This window comes from Myripristis murdjan, chromosome 2, assembly GCF_902150065.1.
Source record: "Myripristis murdjan chromosome 2, fMyrMur1.1, whole genome shotgun sequence".
In the NCBI taxonomy this organism is placed as follows: Eukaryota; Metazoa; Chordata; class Actinopteri; order Holocentriformes; family Holocentridae; genus Myripristis; species Myripristis murdjan.
The window spans coordinates 16,750,137-16,762,590 of NC_043981.1; positions in this window are offsets into that span (position 1 = coordinate 16,750,137).

Here is a 12,454-nt window from a genome sequence, read left to right on the forward strand (position 1 = left end):
AGAGATACAGCAGCAGCAGCACAGGGACCCAGCACCCTTGGAGAGAGAGGGAGAGAGAGAGAGAGAGAGAGAAAAAAAGTAAATCAGCCAACACGGCACTCCTGTAACAAATCTTTAACCCTTTATTCAGAACGCTTACCCTTGAAACAAGACCAAACCTGCCTGGACACACAACCTTTTGAGTCTCCCCAGCAAGAGAGAGAAAGAAAGAAAGAAAAAAAAACACAAAAAAACACAAAACAGAGAAGGCAGCACTCCACAGAAGCGTGGTAACGTCTGCCAAGGGCGCACTGTTAATGCTCCAAGGGAACATTGTAGGTGCTGCACTCAAATGAGAGCTCTTAAATAATATTGATGTAAGCCTGGAGAGACACGTGGCCTGATTTAGATAATGGATGTGCCTCTTCTCTTCTCTCTCTCTTTTTTTTTTTTTTTTTTTTTTTTTTTTTTTAGTTTCCTTTAAATTACTGTCAATTATTCAAAAGAAACATTTCGAGTGAGAACAATGCCTAATTGGGAGTTACCAAGAAAAGCAAACTGTCCCCCATTGTGCCTTTTGCAACTTGCTCTGTCCTACTTTTTCTTGCGTCCAACAATGAAACCAAAAAAAAAAAAAAAAAAAAAAAAAGCAGCGTTGGTCATTGTGTGTGCTAGTTCTGCAGCCGCAGCAAATAGGTATGAAATCTTGAAGAGTCGCTGTTTATTTTCGAGGCAGATGCCCGGGTCACAGTGGTGGTCGCAGTTAAATAATGCCCACTGTACAGTGTGTTTTCTTAACCAAGTCATCAGCCCAATTCTTGATGCTCTAATGCTTTTGGTATGCCTCTCCCTGACCTAGAAACAGGGATAAGCATCAGGCTTAATCAGGCAACAAAAATGGCAGCTTGCTCACTGTACACTTATAAATAAGGCTCTCATTATGTGAGGTGCTGATCATTGGAGGGGGGCGACGTTTTTTCAGTGAAAAACGGTTCCTTCTTAACCATTAGATTAGACGAATCTCATGAATAGTCATAAGGGCGGCACGTCATTCTCATGAACTCTGAGCGGTATGAATATTCTAATGAGGCCGAGGCAGTTTTCACTCCCCAGCAAGCTTTCCGTCATGAATATTCATGAGGCGAGGACGCTCGCTTGTGTTCGTCAACGGCAGCGCGCGGCGGTGTGGGTCAGTTGGGCGCAGTGATCCAGCAGCAGCGCCAGCACAGCCAACCATCTGGAGCGTTTAGCAAGCACAATGTACCACACCCACATTAGCTCCAAAAAAAAAAAATCGCTTACAAGATGGATTACATCATCGCCGTCCACCATTTTTAAACTCCTGCAAAAAAAAAAGAGTGTCATGGTGGGTTTCTCTTTGCATGATGGGGGAATAATGAACTGTTGAAGTCACGTCTCCTGTGGTTTCCCTCGCTTATTTCAGCCTTTCCTTTAAGACTTTGTTTCTGGAGCTATGTGTCGGGGGCCCAAACTGCTTCCTGATGTTGCTTCTTCTGGTCCCCACGTGACGAGAGGACCAGTTTCTTTTGCTCACACAGGGTCAGACGGTGAAAGACGGCTAAATTTATTCATTTTGGGTCAAGAATCCCAAAGTGGAAGGTGCAGTGGACCCTACATGAAGTGGGGAGAAAATTAAAACTACACCACAAAAAAATCTCCACCTTAAGTCATCGTCAGTCTTCCAATCCTGTTTTTCTTCAAACAAGGTAACTGGGAGGAGATAATCCCACTTGTTTCCAGTGCAGTTTCACTTGTTTCGGGATTTTTCTTTCCTGGGAACGAGTGTAAACCTGCTGAAACAAGGCGGAATGACTTGATTCAAGAAAATTCTGGAAACAAGTGAAACTGTTTGCAGTTACATGAGGTAGTAGACTTTAATTTTGGTACAGAATGTGGTGATTTCGCTTCGGCAGACAGTGTAAAGCCTGGAAATCAGCGGTATGCAGTATTTTGAGAAAATGTGTTTGTGGTGTGAACATTATTTTAAAGTGATGATTGGATGTGGCTCATGTGCACGAACCTGAAATACAGTAAATGAGAATCACTCGCATGATTTAAAGTGGTAATCTTCAAAAAACGAGATATCTTGAATTTCGTCTCCATCTGTGTCAAGCGCTCATCACTGCAGTGCACTTCTGAGAGATCACCTGTCAATCAAACAATGTGGGAGGGACTTTGATTCTTTATTTTTTCGTTCAGCCATGGTGGCTACCGCTGCTCATGCTAACTACCCAGTTGTTCTTTTTCTGGTTAGTCCAAAGAAACAGAATTATGTCAGATTATGTCTTTAATCCTCTGACAGCTGAGCAAATTCACTTGATTTCTTTCAAAAGATGGAGGAAAAAAACAATGAGCAAGTTAGCAAGAAATGACCTGAAGATTAGCAACAAATTAGGAATAAAGTCACCAAAAAATTAACAAAAAATTATTTTAAAATTTTGCCAAAAAAAATCTATTAAAAATTGCACGAAAAAATACAAGAAAACTATTTCTAATTAATAAAATATACATATATATATATATATATATATATATATATATATTTTTTTTTTTTTTTTTTTTTTTTTTTTTAAATTCAAGAAGTTTATCCATGAAAAAATGCTCAAAAAAATTAATGATAAAAATGAATAAAGTGAATTTGGAGGGTAAAATAAATCCTTTCAAAATAAAAGCCCATCCATGGCTCCTGGCACTCTTGTTTTAATAACAAACTTAACTTCTCTTTGGTATCATGGGAGGTAAAAACATGTAAGAAGCTCTTAAGTAGTACATTTTCTATTTGTTTCTGTTAAACAGGCGTTGATATTTGCCTTTTCCAGGTTGTTTGTGGAGTTGTTTGGCGTTCGGCCCAACACTCCTGCGCTCCACGTGCGCTCCCGACTAACCAGGGAGGAGTTGTTGTGATTCGGAGACCGCAGGTTCTTTCTATTTTCAGAGGTGGGGACGTTCAGACTATGACTCATCCCCTCCTTATCGTCCCGGGGCTTCGTCCTAAAGTATCCCACAGTAATATCCTAAGTGTTTCGGGGTGGGACGCCTGGACAGCCGGCGTTCCACAGCCCGAGACCTGAGACGCTGTGGTGAAGTGGAATGCCTTACCTCTGAGTCAGGAGAGGAGAGGCATGCAGCTCAGACACATCTGAATAACAACCGTAGTAGGAAGTCAACACCGGCCGCAAACCAAATGCTGCTGATCAAGCAGCCACTCTGGCAGCCGACCAGGACGTCGGATTCTGATTCTTCTTGCAAGTATGAAGCGAAAACATCTGCCTTTTATGCAAATTATCCGCCGAGGCCAGCGGGCAAAATTAGTTGCCATGATAAGAGATTGAGATTGGGCGTGCCTCTCCATCATCATCTACTTAGTAGAGTTGTGTATCCAAAAAAATCCCAATCCTGGATGCTAATTTTTGTCACAATTCCCTGTTAAAATGTTTTTTGTTTGTTTTTTTGTTATTAATTTATTATTATTTACTTTATTTTTTTTTATTAATCATTGCTATTACTATTGCAAAAATAACTAAGGGTTACCCTAGTTAGTATTTTGGACTTTTTTGCCATTACCTTGGTATTGTGTAATTGCTGCATCTCTAACAGTTGGCAACATAACGAGGATTAGAAAGTGCAAATATGATAACCAATACCCAATTTTCCCTCGGGGATCAATAAAGTGTTTATGATTCTGATTCCACAGAGGTAAATTCTTCTACTGAATTCTTGGCACTCAAAGTAGAAAAAGCTATTGAATGTTTTTTTTTTCTTTTCTTGAAAACAAGACATGTCCATTCATCCTCAGCAGTCGGTGTTTCTGCAGTGTAGACTGTGAAGTCTGGAGTCAAGTCTATAAAACGAAGAGTTTGCCCTCAAAGACTCAGAGATACTTGCTGTGTCACTTCTTACAAAGTGCCATAATTTGTTATAATTTGATGCTATCAATCATTTTATAAGAGTACATGTCACTTTTCCAAAGGGTGGAAATCCCGTTTTGGAACCAAGCCCTCCGACTGCTGGGCATGCCAGCTGCTAACCTTTGCTTTAATTTTGTAACGTGTAAAAGGGTTCAAAGAGAAAAAAAAAAAAAAAAAAAAAGTAAAATTGGATGAAATTGAACGAAGCCACAGGCTGTGGGTGATTAGAGAAGCACGCTGATGCCTTCGGTAAAGAAAACCTGGAGATGCAATGTGCATATTTTGATAAGTGAAGTGGAACATTCCAGTCATTCTCCACCATAAACTCATGAGAGCGAGCAGTGGCGAGCGAGCGGCGACGCCCCTCAAAATGAGATCCTTCTCCCTGCAGCGACTATCTCTGCTCGCTCTCTGAGATCCGTCAGAGCCCATTTCTGGTATTTGGCTCCCGTGACGGCCCATCATGTTTCCTGTCTCTGCCTCATTGCAGGTTAAGGTAGAAATAACAGGCCCCATTTAGCAATGTTTCAACTTGTCTGAAATGTTGAGAGACACTGAAATGCGTGTAAATTACATTTGTGATTGACTGACTTAGCTGCCAGTGATTTCTGGAATGAAACGCAACAGCAGAAATGAACATTAATGAACATTAATTGTCAACATTACAAAAGCAGGGGGGCTCGAAGATCAGAATCCCTCACACACACACACACACACAAACAGATGGAAAAAATATCCCTCCGCACTGATTGATTTGCTGTTAAACGGTTTATGATGTGATATATTTACTCTGCCAAGAAGAACTCCAACAAATGCGGCTGAAAACACAAGGCCTCACCACGCCAGAGTCAAATCAATAGCTTCTTTCAAAATGACATATCGGCTATTTGAAACGCCTGCTCTTCCAAAATCATATGGTGGAAAAATAAAGACATATGGATAAGAGGTCATTTAAAACCTTTAATACCTTTTGCAGAGTGGATCTTGCACTTTTTAGAGATAGTGAAGGATTTTTTTGCAACATTTTGGAAATTAACTCCTTAGGTTGTATTATTTTTCTGCTCTAATTTGGTGCCAAGATCGGTCTAATCTCTGATTCTTCCACATCTTATCTCTTTCAGCTGCTTGAACCAACAACTAAATGTAATTCAAGCCTGGAAAGTAACTTTGGACGCCGATATACTTTGTTTAAAAGTTAAAAACACCTTGATGTTGCATAATTTCCTCAGGGGTGCAACCGGCTTCCCCGATTCCCCAGAAAGGAGTGAGATGGAAAATTCCACGATATTCCTGATATTGCGTGGGAACCTCCACGTCGAGTGGACAGAGAGGCCTCATCTATTCAGCACACGGGCTGCAGGCATGTCACTGGAGTTGACAGTAATGTAAGTGTGGTGTGTCGGTTTTCCAGAAGCACGCTTTGGCCCTGACACCATTTGTTCCACCGACTTAAAACGCCGCTGCTTTTACCATCTCTGAGAAAAATAAGCCTCGGTTTTAAAAAAAAAAGGCTGGTGGCACTTTGTTCTGCACGCACCGGCTGACAGGAAGCTGATCTGTCCAGTTTGGGACAAACCCTCGGCCCAAACGCCGCATTTTCATGTCAATTTACACACTTTTGCTTGTTCTTATTGTCATATTAATGTATGTATTAACAAAAGCAAATAAATAAACAAAATCTGGTAAAAATGTGGCATCAAGTTGGTTATAATCATGAGACAAACAACCACAAAAATTAGTCAAAATTTCAGAAAGGCTGTGGTGTTAATTGTATTTTATGATGTTCACGAATGAACGTTAGCCCGTTAGCCTGCTATTGTCATATTACTAGATGTAGAGGTAAAAAAGACAAAAACATGGCATCAAACTGGTGATTATCATGAGGAAAACAATCACAAAAATTTGTCAAAATTTCAGAAAGGCTGTGATTTTAAATGTATTTTACAACGTTCATTAATGAATGTTAGCCCGCTAGCCCACTATTGTCATATTCACAGATGTAAAAGTAAATAAAAAGATAAAAACATGGCAAAACATGGTGTGAAGTTGGTCATGAGGCAAACAGCCACAAACATTTCAGAAAGGCTGTGATTTTAATTTAATTTTAAAACAAGTTCTACGCCAAATACAATCCAAAGGAGCGCGAGCGAGCTAATGGACGCTAGCACAGTAGCTAGCAAGCTGATATTTGCTAATAAACATTGGCGTGCTAGCCAGTGATCTAGCCACTAAAAAATCGTTGCAGAAGGAGCCATGATGATGATGATGGTGATGATGATGATTTGCAGTGAAGTATAATATTTGTGCAAACACTAGCTGGCGTATTCTTAAGACCGAGGCTAACCACAGTCGACATTTAAGTTCATGCTAATGATCACAGTTTCTAACTGCATCAGTTGTACTCGGTGTGCTCTGATAATTTTGTAAAACTGTAGTGGATTTAATATTGTGTTGAAACTTATTAGAAGTGGTGGACGCTCTGGACATGGAAAACAGTGAGAAAATAAACACTTTATTATTTGCCAGGGTTAATAAAGACTTAATGTTGCCTTTTCTTAGTACACAACTGCGAAACAATTAAGCAAAATTAGCCAAAACCACAGTTTTCACTATTAGTTATGGTTAGGAAAATGTTGTTAAGGTTTTTCGCAGTGGTTAATGTTAGGAAAAGGTCAAGGCTAAAGTTACAAAAGATAAGCTAACGTTTATAGCTAATATTAGTAAATATATATGTAAAATGGCTATAATGCACTAGGTGGGATTTGAACTTGGGACTTTATAAACCACCTTACATTAACGGTGTCGCCCCTTTAATGCTATGCCACGGTGTCATAATGCACCAAACCACTAGAGGTCGCTTCACTTTTAAGCTGAAATTCAAAACTCGGTAATAATCTGCTGTATAGACGCTGTATGGGGCCATATTTTACATTAAAGACAGTTTCATACCGTCCATGATGACGTGCACTACAAATTTCAGGTCATAACAATTTATTTTAGCCTACTTTATCATCCTCCACATGCTTTGTCCTTATTATATCTTATTATATTAATGATGAGACCCCAATTTCCCAACATGGAGCGTCTCCTGTGTCACTGGATTTGCCTAGATGTGTGTGCTGAGGTGGTATGTTTGACTGGATATGTTCCTCTGAAGTGGGAAACCTTGTTTTTCTTACCCGAACCGAGAGTTTACATACCCTTGGATCCTTGAAACATGTTAAAACCCTTGTGTATAATTTCTGTCTTGCCGATAATCTGACTCTGTTGACTCAAGTAGAGAACAGGTATGATGTTGTTGCAGTTGGTATTACTTGAGGAGGCCAATGCCAGAATCTGTAGCCTTGGGGAGATTTGTTTTCCCTGACTGCTTGCCACGGATGAACCAGACCTCACAGATAAAACTATGCACCCTCATTATCTGACGGCTTTAATTGTGCTTGGATTGGACGAGCAGACGCGTCTGTAGCTGTTCGGCTGGAGCGATCGTTCCCACCCAGGCAAACATTTTGACACCGAATACATAATAAAATAATATATAGCGCCGAAATTTAAGTTGAAGAGATGCTCGCAGTCTTCATAGCTGTTTATTTTGAGCTTGAAGTTGCATGTAATATAATTTTACAGTAAGTGACTGGAATTGGAATTGACTTTGGCTGATCTTTGGGATATTTTGGGAGTGTTGGTGATTTATGTCATTTGTTTTGAAGCGTTTCATCCCCAAACTAGGCATTTTTGTCTTGAGGAGGAGTTTGAAGCAGATATGCAAGTCACATGTTTTAACACCTGTGTCTTCCAATAACATCTCTGATAAAGGAATCATCTTCAGTGATGAAATTCAGAAGTTTCTTTTACGGCAATGGATGTTGTTGTCATGAAACACTCATTTTAATATCACTGGTTACAATTAAAGTAAGGAAAACGGGTTCATTTTGATATCCATAGCTGTTGGACAACTGATTTTTAGAGTTGCTAGTAATAAAAATCCTTAATATTTTGAGTAACTCAGAATCAGAGTGCATTGCCTTTGTTACTCAAAGTGTTGAAAGTTAATTTGGTAAATTTATCCACCAGCTGTTAGACTGTTAGGCAGTGAAATCACTTTTTATCGCAATGTGGTGTAGTAACTGAAATTGCACGACGTAAATCAAGCCTCACCGATCTTCCTGATCTCTGTCGGTGTGATATATAACGCGGTGACTTGTGTGTTTTTCATTTTTAAAGCCCGACTGCAAACCGCATACAATTAAGATGTGACTGGAACTGCAGTGAACTGAAGAAGAAAGAGAGATTACAGCAGAGAGATTACAGCCCTCCCCCAGAGCGACTCAGGTACTATACCTTGTCACACTTTCATGATTCATGATTCATGACCTCTTCTACCTCTGAAACAAATTAGCCCTGCCAACCAATCGCCATAAATCAACGACAACAACAGAAAAACACACTGAGTCCTGCTCTGCGTCGTTCAAATACGACCACACTGTCAAAACACAATTATTTTAGCCTGCCAGAGTTCACAGCAACATCTTTACTCGAGGTGAGTGTGTGTCGTGCAGCGAGGCCCCGGGCTCCCTTCATTAACATTCCTGTGTTTTTTGCGGCGGACCTGCTAATGCCGAGCGACATGATAAAACAGCTCATGTGTTACCTGACATCACTGTAAAACTCCCCCTGTAATTGAGTGTATCTGAACATAACCTCTATAAATGCAAACTGCTTTACGACTCAAAACATAATGTTCCCCTGTGTTTGCCTTGGAAAGCCCGCAGACGCTGCTATTAAGGATTAAAGGCACTTTCCTGCCAAATCTCCTCAGCTTTTGAAGGTCCAGTGTGTAAACTGACTAAAAAAAAAAAATTCAAAAAGTAGAAAAAGACATATAAAAAGCAAACCGTCCCACTAACTGTGGGGTTTTGGCTTTGTTAGCAGCCAGCAAGCTTACTTCACATACAATCAATGTTTACTCACGATACCCACTAGTAATGCTACTCAGCAATCATTGAAATTGGCTGGAAATGGTGTGATATCATATAATAATTATATTTTCTTTACTGACACGTGCAGAATAACAGAATAAGCGATGTAAAAATTCTGTGAGCGCTTTACCAGAATTGTAATTTGGTGTTTGGTTTATTTTCTTTAAATGATCCATGATCCTTGTTCGAATTTGTTGGGAACCACATTTCTTTGCATAATGCAGCACCAAAGGCAAAAGCGGCGTTTCAAATGGGGAAATGCGTTGGCGGTTCTACAAAACCGCTGTAACGATGGTCTTATTTTAGGCCCTGCACGTTTTTTATTTATTGCTGTTGTTGGAAGTCTTTGGAAGTTTTTGGAAGTCATTCCAAGTTCAAAGGAAGATGACTGGCACGTTGATGAGTGTCGTAAACTGTACCTGGATATAGAATACACATGTACAATATGTTTCGATGATGTGATTTATAATTTAATTTATTTTGTTTCGTTGTTTTGTTGTTGACAGACAGGCAACCTGCCCGGGCTGTTTCACGGCCTAATTTGCATGCTGGGAAAGGCTCCAGCCCCCCGTGACCCTGACCAGGAATAAGCAGGTATGGAAACTGTGTGGATGGATGAACCTCAGTGTGCTCCAGGGAGGGCAGGAGCACGCTGGCTTTGGATCAGATTGAAAATTTATAGGTTGGCAGAGGCAGCCGACCAACATGTTCGGCTTTCGCATATATATGATGCATTTCAGTGAATTTACACCCCCTTAGGCCTGTGCATAATTGATAAGCTTAGAAAGATTTACACCTTGTTTTTTTCAGTTCATTCAATACTTGTTTTTTAATAACATGCCTTTGTACCACAGAGGTGTTGTGCAACCCGTGTTCCTCAACTCCTGTAATCAAGCAGGACCGTGTCCCATTGACTCATGTGTAATAAAATAAGTTGTGCATCACATGTGCCTTCGTACAACTCTGCTGCAGCAGCCGATGCCATATTTGAGAAGGTAGAATGATGCACTGCACATTATGAAAGACTGAAATTGGCACTTGGTAAAAGGTGAATTGATGAAATCCCTGTGGCTTATCTTGGATGTTTGCTTACATGGCACTACAAGCCTAATGTAAAAAGTCATTTTGTGTGTATGCAGTGGTGTAACAGTGGGTATATGGAATATGTCTATCTTTTTCTGGCAATTTACAATAGATACACCTATCAACAAATAGCCATTGAAATATATAGGAGGGTATGCTTCATCCTTAGTGATCTACTGTCTCTAGTTTATAGTGTATCCACCTCACTATGTCTTTGACAAATTTCTAATGGTAGAAATTGTCACTTTTTGTGGCTATTGAAACGTTCAAAGATCAATGTCACCTAAACTTTCATTTCAACCCATTTAGGTCATAGATTAGGCATCAAAAGCAGACAATAAGATGTTTTCCTAGTGATGATAACATTTTGATGGTGAGCCAACAAGATGCAATGGTTTGCCCATGAAGAATCTGACATGAAATTGGTCATACTGGTCATGTTACCAGTCTAAAACGCCACAAAACAGAGCACGGTGGCTGTTGCTGAGTTGCTTAGCAGAGGCTGAAGACCTCCATTCTGGCCGTCAAAAGCTATGTAAGTTGAGGGACATTACTTATCTCTCTTAATTTGACTCGTTTTTAAGGTTTTTAGGTGGCCTTATTAGAAAGATCATCTTTGTATTTCACAAGTGCAAGTACAACATGCATCACCCATATTGGGCTCGTTCTTTCTTCGTCCTATTTTCTCTCTCTTTCACTTTCCACTCTTTCTCTCGGTCTCCCTCCCTCCCATTCCTGAGTAGCAGCAGGCAATGTCAGGGTTGACTCATCCCCTCATCACCTGTCAGATTAAGGGGGGGACTGTTTTCTCTCTGAAACGTATCATTTCACACAACATTTCTTACTGCCTCGGCTGACACTTAGTGGATAACATTTAGAGCAATTACACCGCTGATGGATTAATGCCTTTCTATTTGTTGGTTAGATGACACACACGATATGTTTGAAGGCTCAGGCTGTGCATTCGGGTCACAAACAACAACAGAGGCAACATCAACACACAAAATCATGTTTTTCACAATCTAACACCAACCCATTGTCTCAACCACAAGCGTGTCAGAGGTATTTTCTTAGTCTAATGTCACACGCAACAAACATCACTACAGGCATTGTGCATTGGGCCCTGTGTGCTTCCAAAATGCCTACGCTCAACACTGTACCTGAACGCCACTCACTGCCGCTGCTCATGCAACACTTGCAGCCAAGACGAGGGGGTCGCAGCTAAGGCACCCGCTGTAGATGATTTCTTCTCCAAGTCATAAGGAGTGTGACCTCAGGGGCCAAACTCTTGAACACTTGACCCCTGAAGCCCTGTCAAGATTGGCTTAGGTCTAATTAGGGGTGTTTAGGGCTTTGTATGCCTGAATGCGTTCATATAGGGCACCATGGAGGGGATACTCCTACTCCCAGCCCTGAGGAAACACATGGTAAATGGTAAATGGACTGCCTTTCTATAGCGCTTTTCTAGTCTACCGACCACTCAAAGCGCTTTACAATGTTTGCCTCGCATTCGCCCATTCACTCATACACCCACACACTCGCTGATGGCTGCCATGCAAGGTGCCAAGCTGCCCATCAGGAGCCGTTGGGGGTTCAGCGTCTTGCTCGGGGACGCCTTGACGCGCTCAATGGAGGAGCAAGATATGGAACGAGGGACCCTCCCATGACCAGGCGACCGCTCGGCGAAGTAGCTCGAATATTTTGAGCAAAGACGCATCACAGGATTTTGAGTTTGGGGGGGGACACTTTTATCCAAAGTCCCATACATTACCATCAGTGCTTACAATCTGAGATGTCCTCAGCGATAGTGGAAACCTACCCCTTAAGGCTGTTTGTAAGATTGTAAGGCAGGTATGTCAACAATGTCTGGCTGTCAAACTGATGTTCAAAAAACAGAAATGTGTTGTCCAATCGTGCCTTGTACCTGTCACATCTGTGTAATGTCCTAAATACCATCATTGATTGTCTTACATTCTTATTTACTGGAGGGACTAAAGGTTCAACTGTTGTTTTTTTGGGGAAAGAGGAGAATTAGAACGATTTATTGGCTGCAAAGTAATGGATGTGTTTGAAGAAAGACTAGGCAGGTTAGAAAATCACCTCACTAATTGCTCAGTTATTAAATTCCTAGGGTAAAATTGCAGCAGTAGCTTTTTGTTGCCTCCTCCTCTGCTGTAAAAGTGATTTTAAAATGGATTTGTCAGCCTCAACATCTCCCACTTAGCATCATAAATTGCCAAAGCTTGCCAACACACAGGGGGCAAACATGGTAGGAAATCCACTGAAATCAGCGCAAGGTGCTGCTCTAGGTCTTTTGGAGGAAGATAATACCAGATGATCTTAAAATATCTCATGATAACATTAGTTGTCCTCATAATCGTAATCTTCGATGTGGGCGTTAAGCACATCATCATGTTGTAGCAGCAAGATATTTTTTCCATTTGTCCCAGTATGGTGGTAAATTTGGCATTTGTGCCTTGCTCT